General features: G+C 32.1%; 1 pseudogene; it reads right to left on the reverse strand.

Annotated features, from left to right (window-relative positions):
- Positions 1-1814: 1814 nt before the first annotated feature.
- LOC117695022 (prothymosin alpha pseudogene) lies at positions 1815-2478 on the reverse strand (annotated as a pseudogene).
- Positions 2479-18807: the final 16329 nt, after the last annotated feature.

Below are 18807 nucleotides of genomic sequence, written 5' to 3' on the forward strand. Positions count from 1 at the left end.
ACCAGAGTTCAGATACAGAAAATCATTATTATTTAGTACTTTCCCTTGAAAATCCACTGTCTTTGACGGGAGCTGCAAATACACAGTTTTCTGTGCATTAGTTTACAGTAAATCTACAATGAATAGCTATTTTTAGTAGAGTTACTACATTATACTGATGACATTTGTACATAGATTACCTGCTATATAAATACAAATTGTAATGGATAGTAAAGTATTACTGAATATGTCTAGCATCTTAATTAAGTTAGATATATTATGTTATAAAAGGACATAGTATGCTAAGTAATCCAACTGGAGAGTTTGTTTTAGGAATTGGAAATCAATTGCAATGCAGGTGTGATAATGTACTTGAAAAACATCTAATAAGAATAAACAAGTAGAAGGCTTTTCATTAGCAAATTACTTATATAAAATTATTGTTCAGAATCAATACTGTGCTATCCGTTTTATAATGGATGTTGATAATATACAATAACCTCTTTGATTTTGTTTCCTTGAAGCTAAATTTGTTTGTTTTATTGTTGTTAATGATGTTGTTGGGATTAAAATTTTTCTTTGTTGCAAAGACTAGCCTATGTATATGAAGTAAGCGTTTTGGTTTCTTTAAAAACACAGAAATAATATAGAAATATGTTTTTGTTTGTGATCCCAGGTGTGGGATATAGGACTGCTTTAGATTGTCCACAGCAACTGACTTTGATTTACCTTATGCTTTAACAGGGTCCATAGGGGTGTGTGGATATATTTTTGGGTCTCTAATTTGATTCCATTAATGAACATGTCAGTTTTTGTACCAATACCATGCAGTTTTTATCACTATTGCTCTGTAGCACAGAGACAGTGATTCCTCCTGAAGTTCTTCTATTTTTCAGATTGTTTTTGCTATTCTTCACCTGTCTAATTGTATTTTCCTGTGTGTGTTTAAGGAATTTATGTGTTTCCCCTTTAAAGACCTCTGTCTGATTGTATTTTCCTGTATTTCTTTAAGGGATTTATTCATATCCTCTTTAACAGCCTCTGTCATCATTGTAGGTTGAATTTAAGAACATTTCCTTGTCCTTTGGTTGTGTATTTTTTTTCTATAAAAGCAGTGATTGAATATTTAAAAATATTTACCACATATTATGTTCTAGATATTGGCTCTGATTCGAAACTATAAAATTATCCGAGACATTATTATAATGAATTATATTGTCTAAGGATATATTTCAATGTTTAAGAGCACTTGTTCCTCTTTCAAATAACTGTTCAGTATGCAGCACACAAATTAGGTAACTCCAAGGAATCTTAGAATGTCTGCTGGCCTCTGTGGATACCCACATATGTACACATATACACAGACATACACACAATCAAAGAATTAATTATTGTCTTATGTTTATAATAAAATGAGCAATTACTTGTATATTCTAACTCAATTTTTTTAGAACAACTCAGCAAAATAAAATTCCGGTTTATTGTTGGACATTGTTTCACACATACATCAAACAGGCCAAAAAAATAAACAGCAACTTCATAGACAAAAAAAAAGGAAAAAAAATCTTTTATCTTTGGCCTTTTTAACCATCGCATAAAAACCAACTACTTATAGTACAGCTAGGTACATACACAAAAAAGTTACTGGAATGCTTGGAATAAGATTGTTTTGTTGTTGTTGTGGTTGTTTTTGCTTTTTTTACAAGGTTTTTTTTTCTCCTTTGAGATTATAATGAACATGGTCACACCACAAGTAAAGTCTGAAGTAGGACAGAAAACACTCTGAAGGCTGGTTTGGTCACCCGTTATCATTAAAAATGGCTGACCCCTAACAATATGTACAAAAATATAAAATGTAAATAAAAAATACAAACAAATTTTCCTTTCAAAGTATTTTTAAGAAAAAAAGCAGGGCCTGGGAAGTTCTGGTTCTTTTTTCCTCCCATGTTGCCAATTCCTGTTGTGGTTTTGGTGGGGTGTTGGAGAGTGCATGTCATCTGTGGGTGGCACTGCCCGCTGTGGGCGGGGCCTGCTTCTCTGCTCAAAGGTGACTGTGTTTAAATTCTGAGATGGGAAGTGGAGGGTGAATAGGTCATGGTGTGTAAGGTTAGCTTTTCCTTTTGCTGTCTAGTCATCCTCCTCAGTCTTCTGCTTCTTGGTGTCAACATCATCATCCTCATCATCCTCAGCTACCTGTTTGCCCATAGGAGCCTCAGCTTCCTCATCTTCATCCCCATCCTCTTCCTCACCATCACCTTCTTCCTCCTCCTCTTCTTCCTCCCCACCTTCTTCCTCTTCTTCATCTACCTCATTGTCAGTCTCCTGCTCCCCATTTTCCTCATTAGCTTTCCCATTGGCAGGTGCATCTCTTCCATTCTCTGCCTCCTCCACAACTTCCTTCTTTTCTTTCAAGTCCTTGATGGTGATCTCAGTGCTGGTGTCCACTGCTGCGTCTGATATGGTGGGGCACGCCTGTGGTTCGATGCAGCGAATGAGGAATTACTGGAGTTCGGGGACTCTGGCGAGAAAGCTGCCGGAGTCCACTTTGCAGGAGGCGGTGGGCAGCTAAGGTGGCTGCAGTGAGCGCAGAGCTCTACCCAGGAACAGTGCAAATTTTAACTCAAATTTTTATGCAAATTTTTGAAACTTTAATTTAAATTTATAGTTAAAGTTTATAAAAATTGTGATTAAATATATATATTACTAAGCATAGTACATGTTATATGTTAAAAAGCAACTCAAAGTTGTATTATAAGATTTTAGAATATTTTCATTCTTAAAAAAACATACAAGGACAAAGAATTTGAAACATAGACCATCAGGAACTAATTATTTTTTCTTTCAAAATTGCATACAGTTTATTTTAAAGGCCTTTTTATGCTTTAATTTATTGTGTGATTCTGTATTCTCAATTAGACATAAGGTGAAATACAAGAGCTCATTTTCTTGGTTATATGGAGTTTTGCCAACTTCACATACAATTTTATTTTTTTGAAAAGTACAGTGGTTAGAGGGGAGAAGAGGATCTGGAAGAACTTCTTGGAGACAACATGATCAAAATATATTTAAAGCTAAAACATGTTTAAATAAAAAATAAGATAAAATGTACACCACACACACAGAGTTCAATTAGTTCTGCTAAATATTTTTTACTTATTATGTGTATTTTCCCTAGATAACAGTGGCCTTAAACAAACCTGCTATTAATAAAATTCATTTTTTAAGAGCTAGGAATTCAAACTTAATATTCTCTTTCAAAGTGAATAAACCAATTCCACTACTTATTCTAAATTCTACATCATTCTCTTAGGTCTTTTATAATACACTTAAATAACTAAGACTTTATTCTATAGATATTGCTGGGAAAAATCTTTGAAGTTGGAAAGCTCTAGCCTAATCCTTATTAAATTCTTGAAGAATTATGTCAATTCCCACCTTGACTCTATTTCTAGCTTTCTAGCTTGTATTTATTTCTCTATCCCAAATCCAGGATAAATAAAAATATTGTACATTTTCTAATTATTAATAATCAAAGAGAATGTCAATATTTGAAGTATTAAATATTACTTGTAGAGAAATTTTAATCCCTCACCATGACTTCTCCAGAGTGATCTTATCTTTGGAAGTGATCCCTTTTCAGAGCTGCCATGTTTCTGGATTAAATTTTCTCTATATTTTCACCTTTTCCATTTAATCTAAAATTTGTATACAGTTCATCTATTACAATAGAAACAATTATCAATCCCACAGTCTTAACAGTAAAACTATCTTTTATTTGCCAGGTGTAATTGTCATCTCAGAGGCTTAATGCTGAATAAACTCAATCTTTTTCACTGTTTGTGAAATCTGGCTGGTTGGTTCAACTCAGCTGTTTTGCCTCAAATTACTATCTAGAATGATTGATTTAATCTGGCTTCTTTCAGCTTCTCATTGAATTGTTCTGCTTTCCCTCAAACTAACTCTGGCAATTTGTTCTAATCTTCTGGCTCCTTCTTATGCTCTGGCTTCAATTGCCTTGCCACTGCTGAACTGCCTGAACTCATGAACAAGCTCAACTCCAGAGCACTGACTGAAAAAAACTAAATGGAATCAACTCAACTCAAATGAACTGAGTGACTCTCTTTCTCTGCAATGCTCTTAAGTACCCTCTATCTTTTGTGTAATCTCATAAGAGTTGGACATATCCTATTCCTGACTCATTCTATCAAATCTTTCTCTGATTAATCATTTAGTCTGCCCATAAATTTGATGTCACTTTCAAATATGGCTTCTTCCTTGTATAAACTGACTTTACTTTCATTGTTTGGTATTAAAGGCATAAATGCTGAAGCCATGTCTGTACTCCAGTCAGAGGTATGAAAGGTGTATCATTCCAGGCAGATCACATAGACCTAAAAAGACTTTGGATATGATCACTTGTGAGAGCAGCCATGTTGCTGGATTAAAATTCCTCTAGAGCTAATCTAAACCTAGAATGTTTCTGCCTCCAAGACGTACTTCTAAATAAACTTATTTATTCCAGCTCTTTCTGGACTCTGGTTGGCAAGTTAAACTCAGCTGTTCTGGCTCAAACTCTTCTCCAAGTTGACTGATTTAAATTGGTTTCTTTCAGCTTCTGACTGTTTTTCACAGCCTAGGAAAAAACGTCCCTGAACTCTGCAAACCACATTGATCCAAACACAACTGCTTTGCTCTGAACTGAGTTGAAGACAGTTGAACTCATCTGACCTGAACTTACTAAACTACTCCGAACTAAACTGAACTCTGAACTGAACGGAGTTGTGTTATGTGGTTATTTTATCATATAGAAAACCTATTAATGTTAGATTTTGGTCATTGTCCAAGGTTGGTAATTGGATAATAAATTGCCTTAAGTAATGAAGGCTAAAGAAATACTAGTATTATATTTGATCACTTGAAGCATATCAACCTTGAAAATTTTACATTGAATACCACATTGGTCATAAAAATACATATTCTCATTGCTGACTATTTATTTACTATTTATTTACTATTCACTTATATGTGAATTTTTAACATATTGGCTAGGAAATATTTACATTTACAGTGTTGTCCATGTTTTATGATATATCCTCTCTCTAGTTTACTCACTAACCATCACCGATAGAAGTTAAAGATGATTAGTGACTTCCTATTGATGTTTCATTATTTCAAGTAAATAAACAATTAACAGATCTTAAAGACTTTTAAATGTTTTCAGTGAGGATGATTTTATAAATGAAACATTTTCTATTATTCAACAACCCTTGAGAAAACAAATATTTTGAGAGCTAATCAAGCTATTTCATATGATTTTCCAACTCTGTCTTAATGAACTCAAAATTTTCTACTGTCATTTTCATATGTATTTTTCCTTTGTTTCCTGATATTTTTATAAGTTCACCTCTTTCTTCAGTACTTGAAATTTATATTAGGGTGTGTATGTGTTAGTGTTCTTGTTGCTGTGAAGAAATACTATGACTACTGCAACACTTATAAAGGAAAACATTTAATTAAGGTTGGATTAACAGTTTCAGAGATTTAGTCCATTATCATCATGTGAGTATGGTGGTACTCACAACAAGCATTCTTCTGGAGAAGGAGGTGAGAGTTCTACATCGGCATTTGTAGACATCGTAGGGAGAGAGTACAAGTTTGGGACTTGTTGAGCTACTAAAGCCTCAACACACATACCCAATGACACACATTACCAACAAGGCCACACCCATTCCAACAAGTATATACCTCCTTATAGTGCCTCCCTCTGTTGACCAAGCATTTAAATCTATGAGCCTAAGAGGGGTATTTAAATACTTACATATTACTTGTTTAGTCCATATAATAATACTTGAATGTATGTTTTCAGAGCTGAACATTTGGTATTGAAATCAATAGTTTTGATTTTCTGTGAGGAAGACTATTTCTTCTTCTATCAGTATCCTTTGGTTCCATTGTGTAGGATGGAAGGATAATGGACTTTTTCACATTTGCTTTAGCTTGTCTATTTTTGTCCTTGTTCAGCTTATATTTAAGCAGTCATACTGGTTAGAATTATGATGTACATTCTGCCATTATCACAAGAAATGCTCTTCCAGCAAACTTTCTGATCCTCTGTTTCTTACATTCTTTCTGTCCCTTCTTATGCAATGTTCCATGAGCCTTAGTTTAAATTGTGTTTTTAGCTGTATTCATTTGGGCTGGGCTCTACAACACTGCATTTTGATTGGTCATAGTTTTCTCTAATGTTCTCCATCTGTTGGAAAGAGAAGTTTCAATGATGGGGGTGGGTGGGTAAGGGCTTCACTTATCTGTGGATATAATGACCAATACTGAAAATGTCATTAGACATTAATAATGGTTTAGTAAAGTGCCAGTTGTTGGGCAATTCATCCAAATCCATGACTTTATTAGCTCTGAATATTTGGTGATTTTTCTAGTGACAGGCATGATTTCCCTATTGTTGTACAAGACTTAAGTCTAACTTGATATGCCAGGGCCAGTTGATATCCATTGGAGGCATCCCCATTTATGAAGAGAAATGAAGAAGCAGTGGATGTGGCAGCATGGAGAGATGGGGAAGGATGACTATGAACAGAGGAGGTTGTAAGTGTTGGTTTTATTTTCTCAGATGATGGGATGGAATGACAGCCAGGCCCCAAGCTCTACAAATGCATAGCTTTGGCTGAGCCCAGACCTTTTCTAACTATCTCTAGGTCTAGTCCTAGAAGCTTCTAGCCTATGTACAATATAATTTTATGCAAGCCCAAACATTGAGGGCTTCAGGTTTCAGCTTCCATCTACTAATCTAATCCTAGAATATTTCCACTTCTAAGATTTACTGTTGAATAAACTCATGCTTTTTAGTACTTTCTGAACTCTGGCTGCCTGGCTCAAGTCAGCTGATCTGTCTCAAACTCCTCTACAGGCTGACTGATTCAAATAACCTTCTCTTGTATTCTGTCCAAATTGCTCTACTTGGAAAAAACTGCCTTTGAAATCCATCAACTGAATTGCACTGTATTGAGTTCAATTGAACTCAACTCTCTCCCTGCACTGCTCTTAAGTAGCCTCTCTTTCTAGTTTGTTCTCCTGAGAATTGTGTGTATCTTATTTCTGACTCATTCAGTCAACTGTTTCTCTAATTCATCACTTTGTCTGCCCTTCAAGTAGATGTCATTATTTAGGATTAGATATAATCTACTAAAAGTGTATTTGTATTCCAGCTAGCAAGATATACCCTATATTCAAGCCAAATCACACAGACCTAGGACTTTGGATGTGATACCTTGCTACAGCAGACATCTTACTAAATTAAAATTTCTCTACAGGAGTGAGGGGAAGCTGTGATCAGGATGTAAAATAATTAATTAACTCATTAATTAATTAATTTAAAATTTAATTTATTCCCTATTTTTCTGCCAGTACTAAAAGTGTTTTTACTGAAGACAGCTTAAGATTCCTGGACACTAGCAATAGTAATTGGAAAAATATATATTTATTTTTCACCCCAAGTTCCCCTGTAGGGACTCAAAAGTCTTGTTTATTGCCGTAATACTTACTAAAATTTATAGTTACTTGCAAAGGTTTTATATAAGCTGGAACTTAAAGAATTCTTTTTGCAAACTAGTCTTCCTTTAGTGTATCTTAAGAACAAATAAAGTATGCAAATTAATAAACATGTTTTTCTTTAATTAATTTTTCTTTTGTAGCAAGGATCCATTCTAGCAAAGAACTGAAGGAGTTTTTTCCCTGTATGTTAACTACAGAGTCCCTCCTTGCTCTCCAGACCAGTACTTTATCCTCAAATTTTGCATTTCTATTATCACTATTACAATTAGATTCTGGAATTAATATTCAATAAATTTATTCACTTAATGGCAACATGTATCTCACATTGTCATATATATGATATCATATGTAAATATGTTATGTCCCAGTATACATATATCTACTTTTCTTCCAACTGTCAGTTGACAACAACAAATGAACAATGTTTTATTTTGTCATTCTTTTCAGAATGTATCATGCTAGTCACTACCAAACTATTATAATTATTAAAATCAACATTTTTCAATTAACTTCTGCCATGTCTTTACATTCTTCATAATCTGGCCTTTATTTTTATAATCCTGATGCAAGGTTGATAATATAAATTGTTAATTTTATAATTAGAATGTTACATTTTATATTATGAATATCAAAACATCATTTCAATTTTATAAGCTAATATAGTAAACATAAATATTTAAGAACATTGTGAACAATTATAGTATGTTGCAATTTTTCATATACTATTTATGGTGAATATCAGACTATTTTATATTGTTGCTAATATTTTGATAGAGTAACTGATAACAGCAACTCTACATTTCATTTTGTAAGGCATACTATCTTTTATAAAAGTTGAATTTTATATAAACCATAGTCCCTGCAAACAACATTTATGGTAATATTTAATTAAAATCTGATATTAGACCTAATTAAAGTCCCAATTCCATACTTTTGATGTGTGGTACAAACCTATATTTTTTTTCATTCCAAACTGTCTTACCAGCCATGTAGTAAGGCTTATATGTGCCTTTGCTATGGTCTACACTAGTGATTTTCAATTTAGGGAAACTGCAATTTAGGGAACATTTGTAAGTGTCTAGTAATATTTTTGAAATGTTGAAATTGTGAGAAAGATAAGGTTACTGGCATCTAGTGAAGCAGAAATAAAGGATGCTTCTAAATGCCCTTCCATGTTCAGGATAATTTTTAATAATGTGACTTATCTAGTCCATAATAACAGAAATGCTGAGAATGAAAACTTTTCTTTTCACCAATTGGCCAGAAAATGAGTTCTTTTTCTGCTTCCAAATTGATAGAGATTTTTCCTCCTCAGATACAAGTAATTGAACTCTGTGTATTGCCTTGGCCACTTTCTTTTTTTTCTTATGATTTTTTTAAATTTTATTTACATTTAAGATGCCATCCCCTTTCCCCATTTCCCCTCCCTAGAAAACCCCTGTCCCATGCTCCCCCTTTCCTTTTTGCTTTTATACAATTTTTAAATGTTAATCAAAGGATTTATAAGTTTGGTAATGCTCAATCAGAATCGTAACACGATACCCAACCTAGATATAAAAACTATCTTTGACTGGTGGAGACACGTGAACATCTGCTTCCATGCTCCCTTCTAGTCATTAAGATAATTCTCTTCACTAGGTAAAAACATCCATGGTTGGCTTAATGCCTTTATAACTGTTTTTCCATCGATTTTCTCTTGAGTAGCACAGTGGTTCAAGTGTTAAGAACAAATGTTACTCATGTCAGTTATATTCCTGAAAGTTGCTGCCTAAATCTCATAGTTGACTATGTGTGTTACATATGTGTGTCAACACTATTTTTACTGTTGCAAAGTTGTGGAATTTTGAGTTTTATTCTCAAGAGATTTGTAGATACTTTTGCTAATGACTAGGATTAAAATTATTATATTGAAAAACTTTCATTAGAATATTTCTGACAGATGTCCTCTTTGGAATCATTATCTGGATTAAATATTTTAGTAACATATAATATCAGAAATCCTTGCCCACATTTACAATTATTTTGCTGCAAGTATCTATAATGTTTTTATTATTTCCTCAGCTGGTTTCTTAAAAGATGTAGAGAATAGAAAATGTTAACACTTAGAATGTGTAGATTAGTTTGCATTCATAATTTGACATTTTTAAAATACATATTTATATTTTTAAATTTAAGAAAATTGATTACTTTAGTAATTAGTTTAGATGAAACTAAACATTTAGTTGTAACTAAAGGAAGTTTTTCTAAAGAATGGTAAGCATAAGGCAAAAGAAACCAAAGGGTCACAAATAAATCAAACCCTTGAAGTCCCATTAGCAAAATGGACGACAACATTTTCAATAAAGAAATGATTACATGTAAATTTTCTTTATACAAACCATATAAAAGTTTTTTACAGTTTTCTATTAAAGGTACAAACAGGTCATTTTAAGCAGTTTATTTTTTTTAGGTGTTGTGACTGCCCCACAATGGTAAATTTAAACATCAATGAATAAGATTTCAGAGAAAAATAGAAATAATGTTCATTTTATTTTCCATGGCATATTAATCCTTAATATTTATAGTACTAACCTAACAGAACACGAAATCACATTCTTTAGAAGGTATTTGTTAAAAAAAAAAAAAAAAACAAAATACACTCTCTTTTATATGCTATGTTTCTTTCTAAACATCAGATTAGTTCAAACAAAATAGAGACTAAGAGTAGATAAATGGGTTTAATTCAGAGAACAAGCTGGTTATTGTACATTATGAATAAGAAGTGATGCCTCAACAAATTCATGTATGGCAAAGTTTCAGTTTAAGTACTTTAAATGACTGCATACATATGTTATTTTAAACACTGCCAGAGTCTATCTAGCTTGAGTGCAAGGTTTTATGTATCATCACTCCTATGTTAGAATACTGTGTAACTTAGCTATAATGACTTGGGAGGACTACATAACCAAACTATTACTATGTTTGCAGTAATAACACTTTAAACAATTTATTACATCAGAACATTTAGGATGTTTTGATTTTAATGTACATCATTACAATTTGTTTCTTCAGTGTCTCTTTATCCATAAAAGTCAGCAAGGTATGCTAAGACGTGGGTTTGATTTTGTTTTAAAGCTATACACAAGAGCTTTAAAGATGTGCTCAAAAGTTCAGTGTGTCACTGAGCACATGAGTTAATATTTCAGGAGTTTAGACAATAGTGGTTATTTCTGGGGAAATGCTGTATTTCTTATAAAGTGGAAAAATAATGTACACTATAATATTTGTTTATAAAGTTCTGTGATAGATCTCCTTATGTAGCCCAGTATTGTAGTATTTACATAGTATAGGTTTCAACTCACGTTGACAAAATAAACAAACAATTATTTAAAAGTAGGTGTATCATTATACTCATTATTATATTTGGTTACTTTTTTCCTTTCTTAGTTTTTGTGTCAAAAATGACACTAGGAAGGAGCTTAAAAGATGGTTGAGTGGCTAAGAGTCCTTAGGATTCATGCATAGAACCTGAGTTCTTTTTGCAGCATCCACAACAGGTAGATCTCAACTGCCTATAACTCTAGCTCCAGGGGGACTGGCATCCTCTTCTGGCTTTCATAAATACTGTCATTTCCATGTCATGAGTTAACTCACAAGCTTTCTCTTTCTCCCTCCATCCCCCCTTTTCTCTCTGTGTATGTGAGTATATACGTGTGTGTCTGTGTGTCTGTGTGTACATGTATATGTATGTGAATATGAATATATATATAAATATATATTATATATGAATATATGTTATATATATTATATATAATATATAGAGAGAGACAGAGACAGTGTATGTGTGCAGTAACTGGAAGTTTCAGTTACCTTTGAAAGTACCATAGCTGACTGGAATACTACCCTTATTTTTGTCTTACATGCTGATATACTGTGTGATATAATAAAATTGTGTTGATATGCAAATAGAGTTAATGATGCAAAATATAAGGCATTTTATATTTGCCTATGTCATGGCAGAGTAAAAATTTGTGTTTTTATTTACATAAAAAGCATTTCAGAAATATTTTTTCATCCTGCAATACCTAAGTTTTATAATTTTCTATTTTCAAGAACTCCTAACTTACAAGTCACAAGAGTTATAGCCTCCCTTATCTCAGATATAATTCAATTACAAAACTTTTGTTATTAGTTGACAAGGCTAGGTGTCAATATAACCCCCCTCCAGCTTTGCTTGGCAAGAACTCAACAAAGACCTAATGAATCATAACCTCTTTCCAACAAGCAAGATGCTAGTTCTAAGAAATACTTAATGACATTCACAATTATAAATCTTACCTAAAAATATGTTTATGGAAGTACTAGTCTCATTAACTGGCTGGCCATGAAGGCACACTTAATGATGTTCTGTGAAAATGATTAAAGGAGAAATGGGAAGTAAAATTGCAAAGGAAAACTAGCATGAGAACAAAGAACTTTTGATTAAGACATTTTTTCAGTCAGCAGTTTCATTAACAATTGTCCTAACTGCCCCTAAAAGCAATCAAAAAAGGAGACTGTAAATTTTCATTTGTAAGTTTTTCCTCTGCTTTTTGGTATATTGAGCTAAGTTAAGAGTACAATTCGGTCATAGGACTTCCTCATATGATATATATATATATATATATATTTAAATCTGCTTTAATTTCCTGGTGCTCCCATAAAAAAATGTCAAGAAATGGAAACTAAATATAATTTGTACATAAAATCTAACAGTAATTCAAATAGACTCAATTTGTTTCTGTGTTCATGGCATAAAATTAAGGTACTAAGCAGTCTGTACTATGGAGGAAAGTCTGCCTTCAAGACTAAATAAACCATTGGTAGAATCCAGTTCCTTGTAGGTGTAGGTTTGAGGGTACCTGCATAAGTTACTCATGGTTCATACATACCTACCTCCATCTTCAAAGCCAGCAAAATCATGCTAAAATCTTTCTAATGTTCTGTATTCTAATATTCCCTTATGTGATATGCAATTTAAAAGTTTCTACTTCAAAAATAGTTTTGTGATTTGGTCAAGCATACCTAAATAATTATTTGCAACATTTATTCAATTGAATTTGGATATTAAGCATAATGGCAAAACCTAATTAGTGTTTGGCTAAGCTGCTTATGAAGATATTAAGGAGGCCTTAGGGAAAAGACATGGACTCTTAGAAATTTTGACTACAATAACACCCCCTACCTCCAAAAGTAAAACAAAACAACAAAAACAATTATAAGGTGTACTACTTAGATTTTAGACTTCCACTTTTTCATCTTGTTAGTTTTTTTGTGCTATGAACTATTGAACAATGATACACGGTAGCCATGAGCTATGATTTCTATGAAGTCATCTTTATTTCTTTACATCCTTTCCTGCCCTACAAAACCCTATGCTTTAGAAAGATTTTATCTTTGCAACACATCTCTTCACCGTCTTAAAATTATAATGTTTGTTTTACTGAACTTTGCATCTTAGTCTATTCTTGAAAAAGATTTGCATTAATTATTGCTAGGGAAAATAACATTGTATTTTTATTTCTATTATCAGATACATATTTATTCAAGTGAATTATGTGTTTTAGATGATAATTTATTTAATTTTAAAGTACCTTAAGTCATTAGCACATGAGAATAAATTATATAATTTGTCTTAATTTTTTCTGTCCAGTGAAGAAGAAAGTTAATTGAAAAGGTATACTTATGATATTAGCAATGGTAAGATATCTAGAATTCAATTGCATTTTGCTGTATATTTATGAGAAAAGGCTAAAGTGTTGAGAAAGCACTGAGATGATCTTAGGATCAAAATGAAGAATTCTTTAAAAAACTATAAACATTTTAATAGATATAGGGGAGATTAGCAGACAGTGTTAAGGTAGTACAATCTTTGTGGTTGATTATTCCGGAAATTAAAAAAAAAAAAATCCATTTGCCTCTGAAAGTGTTAAACTTATTGTTGACTCAACTTTACATATAAAACATGGAGAGGGGGATGGAATAGGGGGTTCCTGGGTTGGGGGAATGGGGTAAGGGGATAAAATCTGAAATGTAAATATAATAGCTAATAAAAATGAAAAAAAACATGGAGAATAGATCTTTTCTAGATGTCAGACTTTATAAAAAGTTATAAAAACTTTTTATTTACAAGATCTTACTAAAATTGGTGAAGAAAACTCAAATTAGTGAGCAAATTTTACATGATTGTAATTCATGCTCACACAAGAAACATTTTAGTTTTCCTTTGGGACATTGGAATTCATATAAACAGATGTTTATCCCATCCATCTCATCAGCTTTGTTAAGTCTACTGCTGTAATGTCTTTGGTTATTTCTGACAGAAAAACTACATGATTTAAAACATGCATAGGAAACTCTGGCAGAAATCTGTTTTTTCATTTTTTAGCATATGTTAAAAAATAAGAGGTGGTATACTCTGGTACAAAAAACAGTCTTTTAATTTTATAATATGATGTTTATAATGTTAGCCCTGTTCTTATAACCTCTGTTATCTGGCTTAAGTTATAGTTTATTTATCAGGTAAATGAGGATTTAGACTTATATTTTTTTTTGACATCTCAGTTAGATGATGGACTATAGTAATGGAATGATTGTTGTTGGTAATTATTTTGACAAATGTAGAATTACTACATTTGGATAAAGTTTCAATTTAATAAAGAAAACTATCTGTGATTTAGAATAAACCTCTAGAATCAAAATAATAGAATTGTCCTAACTCTACCAGTAATGTAGTACAATTCTGGTTACTTTATCTCTTTTACTATAATTTTCTTATTGTGAAAAGTGTGATAAGATTTCTATAACCACTTAATAGTGTTACTTTTTCAGTATCAATTCCAGTAACACATAGTCTCTGAAAGCTCAAAATAAGTAAATAAATCTTGGCAAGTTTCTTTATAAGCAATTTATTCTGTTATTCACTAAATAAGGATATTAGGCACATATACAAACACAGACACAGACAGACAAAGACAGACAGACAGACAGACACACACACATAATACATAACCAGAATATATAATATATCAGTTTTGGTCTTCTACTGTGTTCTTAACATATTCCACACTGTAGCTTTTGGGTATTTCCATACAATCCTATGATTTCTATATATGTATTACATAAAAATGTGCATTTTGTTATGAAATATCTGTTTAAATTTATAACTGAAAATATAATACTAATTAGTATATTTTAAAATACAGTAGTTATATTTATAAAGATACAAAATGCTGTTTGAAATCATATATTTATATATAGTACATATTTATATTTACTCTATATATCAATAGAAATATCAAAAGGATATTGTTTTCTAAGGAAAGAATAAAGGATATGCTCCTATAGAAACTTTTTTCTGATGTGAGCTGTTTGTTCTTTGAATTTTATAACTTTAAATGACAAATTAGCTTCCTTATTATTAAATAAGCATTTTGTTTGTAAAATGTATTTATTAATTTTACTTTAAGGCTTATCAATCAAAGCAGAAAAAAATCCTTCAATTAATTATCATTATAGAAAACAACTATTTCTAGTTCTCTCAGAGATTACATCCTTGTCTGAAAATGTAAATTTGAGTATGTATGCTGATGAATAAAATCAATTATTAACGAATAATTTAATAAACAATTAATTAGTTAGAATAGTCAATTCACTATTTATTATAACAATAACAAACTGTGGGTCCAAATTAGGTTTGCCTATCTCATAGAATTTTGTAACTTTCTAAATAAAGAAGTTAAATTTGTGACTGTGAACTTAATTGCACTCTGTAAGTCATTTAAAACAGACTTGAAAAATACTTGGTTTTAAGTGAGAATAAAAACAGTTAATGTCATAATTCAAACTAGCTATGCAGTTGAATAAGCACTTATTACAAGCCCAGCAAATATTGAACATGATTCAGAATTTCAGATTGAAAGAACTCTGTTTTTTTTGTATATTATGACAAAATTTTCCATACTAATAAAACCAAGAATAGCTAAAAGGATCTATTTTATCCAATTAGAAACATAATTTAAAAACCACTGGAAAAAAAACTGTTTCTCTGTGAGGTTACTTTTAGAAAAAAATGTCTAATATATTTAAACATGAATTCAATTAGCAATGAGAAAATTGATACTATAAATTTCTTTTTTTCCAAGACTGACTTTTGATAATAGAAAAAATTACAAGGTCACTAATCTATTAAGTATATTATTTGCTTTGGAAAGCTTAAAAATACTAAAAATAATGTTTACATTTTACATCTCCTGTGCTGAAAACTAAAGTGGCTTAAACATGTGACTTTACTAATGATATTTTCCTGTTGACAGCCAAATTTACACACAACTTTATAATCACCTAATGCAGAAATATTTCTAAAATGAAATAAGTGTTTGATCAATTATTAATTTTATATGTTCATTTGTATGAAATATATGGTCACTTGCTTTCATTTCTAAAAATAATTGATTCTCTGAAAGAAACAAACGAATTAAAATTCCCTTTCACAATGGAAATCTTCATGTGTGAGTAAAATTTCCAGTAACCAATGCTCTTTATTCTTTTGTGTACAAAACAGAAGTAATCAGCCCTTAATAATTCTGCATCACTAAGGTCTGTCAGTTGATTCTGGGTCAGAAGGCTGAAGATTTGATGCTCCAACGTCCGGTAGTATAGGGGCTTTCCAGGTGTTCAGCAGTCTATAATTTGTCTAAGTTTTAGAAGCTATGCTTAGTGCTTCCCATAATTTTAGTTAACTCAGTCATTCTGGATTTCTGAGGGGGTTGAAGACCTATGGTCTCATAGCCAATCCTGGCTATTTACTTTGAGAGAAAGATCTGAGTGGATGTTTTTCAGCTGACATTTATTCTAAAGCCAAGAAAAAAAGCCAGGTTCAAAACTAAGTGTTTTAGTTAGGAGAGATGACAGAGGTTCTGGTTAGTCAACAAAATGATGGACTGGGTATTAGGACTATCTTGTACCTCACTGGTACAATTAGGAATAACTATTGCATTTTGAGAGAAGTTTTATTTTAACAGGAAGGGTGAAGCTAGGTGATGAGAGAGAGAAAGGGGGGGGGGCATGGAGGCAGATGTTCACGTGTCTCCACCAGTCAAAGATATTTAGGTTAGGTATTGGGTTACACTTCTGATTGTGCATTACCAAACTTATAAAGCCTTTGATTAATATTTTAAAAAATGAATAAAAGCAAAAAGGAAAAAGGGGCATGGGATAGGGGTTTTCTAGGGAGAGGAAATGGGGAAAGGGGATGGCATCTGAAATGTAAATAAAATATAAAAATATAAAGAAAAAAAGAAAAAAAAACAAAGAAAACAGAAGCACATTTCCCACCAACATTAGCATCAAGACAATCTACATAAATGCTTATTTTCTACTGGTAGTTTCTTGAATGTATTTTCTACTCAGGTGCCCATACCTTCATTTGATGAAATACATCATGCCACTAATTTTGGGAGTGCAATTTACAACAAAGAAGTATAGTACAAATTAATAATGAGCCTTAAGACAGGAAGTACATGAGCCATTATATATAATAATATTATAAGAGAATTTTAATTAGATCATGTGTAATTTAAAATGCATTTTAAGTTGACCAAATAATTGGTATTGTAGAAGTAAACACAACAGATAAGGTGTGACCCACTATGTTTAGAATTATTTGTTATTATTCTTTTTTTTTAGAATTTCATGCATGAATAATCTATTTAAATGATCACTATTCTATTTCTTTTGTTCTCCAACTCTCAGGTACATGAACTTTTCTTCTTTTTTCTTTTTTTCAATTATTTTTCTTCTTATTTTTATTGTTTTACACAAACACACACATACAACCTGCTGAGTTCACTTAGTGTTGTTCAGATGTATATGTGCTACTTATAGGGCTGAGCATTTGTGTTTTGACAACCCATCAGGGCAATTGGGGGTTCATTCCTGGAGAAGACTGATTCTCCTGTCAGGAGCCATAATGGGACAAGCTAATAATTAGCAGTTGATCATCCTGAAATGGCTTGCCTTGGATTATTATATAATCTGTGACAAGTGAGCTCTTATCAGCAAGGCTATAAGGAACTTATTTTAGGAAAGATTCCTGATATTAATATGCTTTTCCTATTATTATTATTAAACAAATATAACAATCACTAAGCTATAGCACACCCCTTTGGAGCAGATCTCTGCAGATTCATGAAAATGCACTGTCTTGTAATGATGCTATGTAGACAAATAGATGACTTCTTAAGTCTTAATGATGATCCTATAAGAATTACTAAAATTATATCATTGATTATTAAGCTCTTTTATGGTGGGACTGCTATCAGGTCCTTTTCTGATAGCCAAAACTGCAATGAGAACTCCGCCAGTCTCCCAAGTGTCATCAGCTTATTGCTCTTAGATAGTAACCAGACTTTATCCTACTCAGAGCACATTCCAAGATGTTGTAAAACAATTAACCAAAGGTCACTAATAGGGAACTAATGATTTATTATAGGTGCTGGGACAGAAGATAAAATATTGCCTGGGTTTATCTATACAAAACTCCATTAATTTCTTAGTTATAGTTTTAAACCTTCAGTGAACCTGTGGAGCTACACAGGTGATGAATGTTTAGCCAGATAATTACACCTAATGGATGTGCATGTAATCATTCTCTGTTGTAAACTTCTATTTCAATTTGTGATTTGATTTTTGGTGAGAACTTGTGATGAACTTTGTAACATGTGATCATGTACTCTGAAAGATGCATAAGTACTGAAGAGAAAGAAAAGGAGTGGTAGTAATCATAGTAGTTAGTGGTTCATCCGTTCCTTTCCTCCCCTCCCCCACCCCCCGCCTAGAATTTTTTTCCCTTAGAACTTTACCCTTATTAGAATTTTTTTCCTTTTCCCCACTTAGGACCTTTCTACTTTTTCTCTTAGATAGCTTTCTTAGAAAACTTTTTACACTTAGTAATAAACTCTATAATAACTTCCCTAAGTGTTTTTCCTTCCTACAACCTTAGACTAGCAGGCATAAGTTAGGGCCCAGCACTTCCTGCTGAGATAGTACAAAGGCTATTTACTTAATCCTTCACTGTTTTGGGGTTGAGGTGCTAAGTTCCAGAAACTACAGTTTCTGGCCTCAGGATCACAGAAGGCAGGTGAGCTACAGTAGCATAGTAACTTAGATAAGTAAACTTTTATTATACAGCAACCCTAAATATTTTGTAAGACCAAGTCTTCCTCCCTGTCGATGCTCTTC

The sequence above is a fragment of the Arvicanthis niloticus genome, chromosome X, assembly GCF_011762505.2.
Source record: "Arvicanthis niloticus isolate mArvNil1 chromosome X, mArvNil1.pat.X, whole genome shotgun sequence".
NCBI lineage: Eukaryota > Metazoa > Chordata > Mammalia > Rodentia > Muridae > Arvicanthis > Arvicanthis niloticus.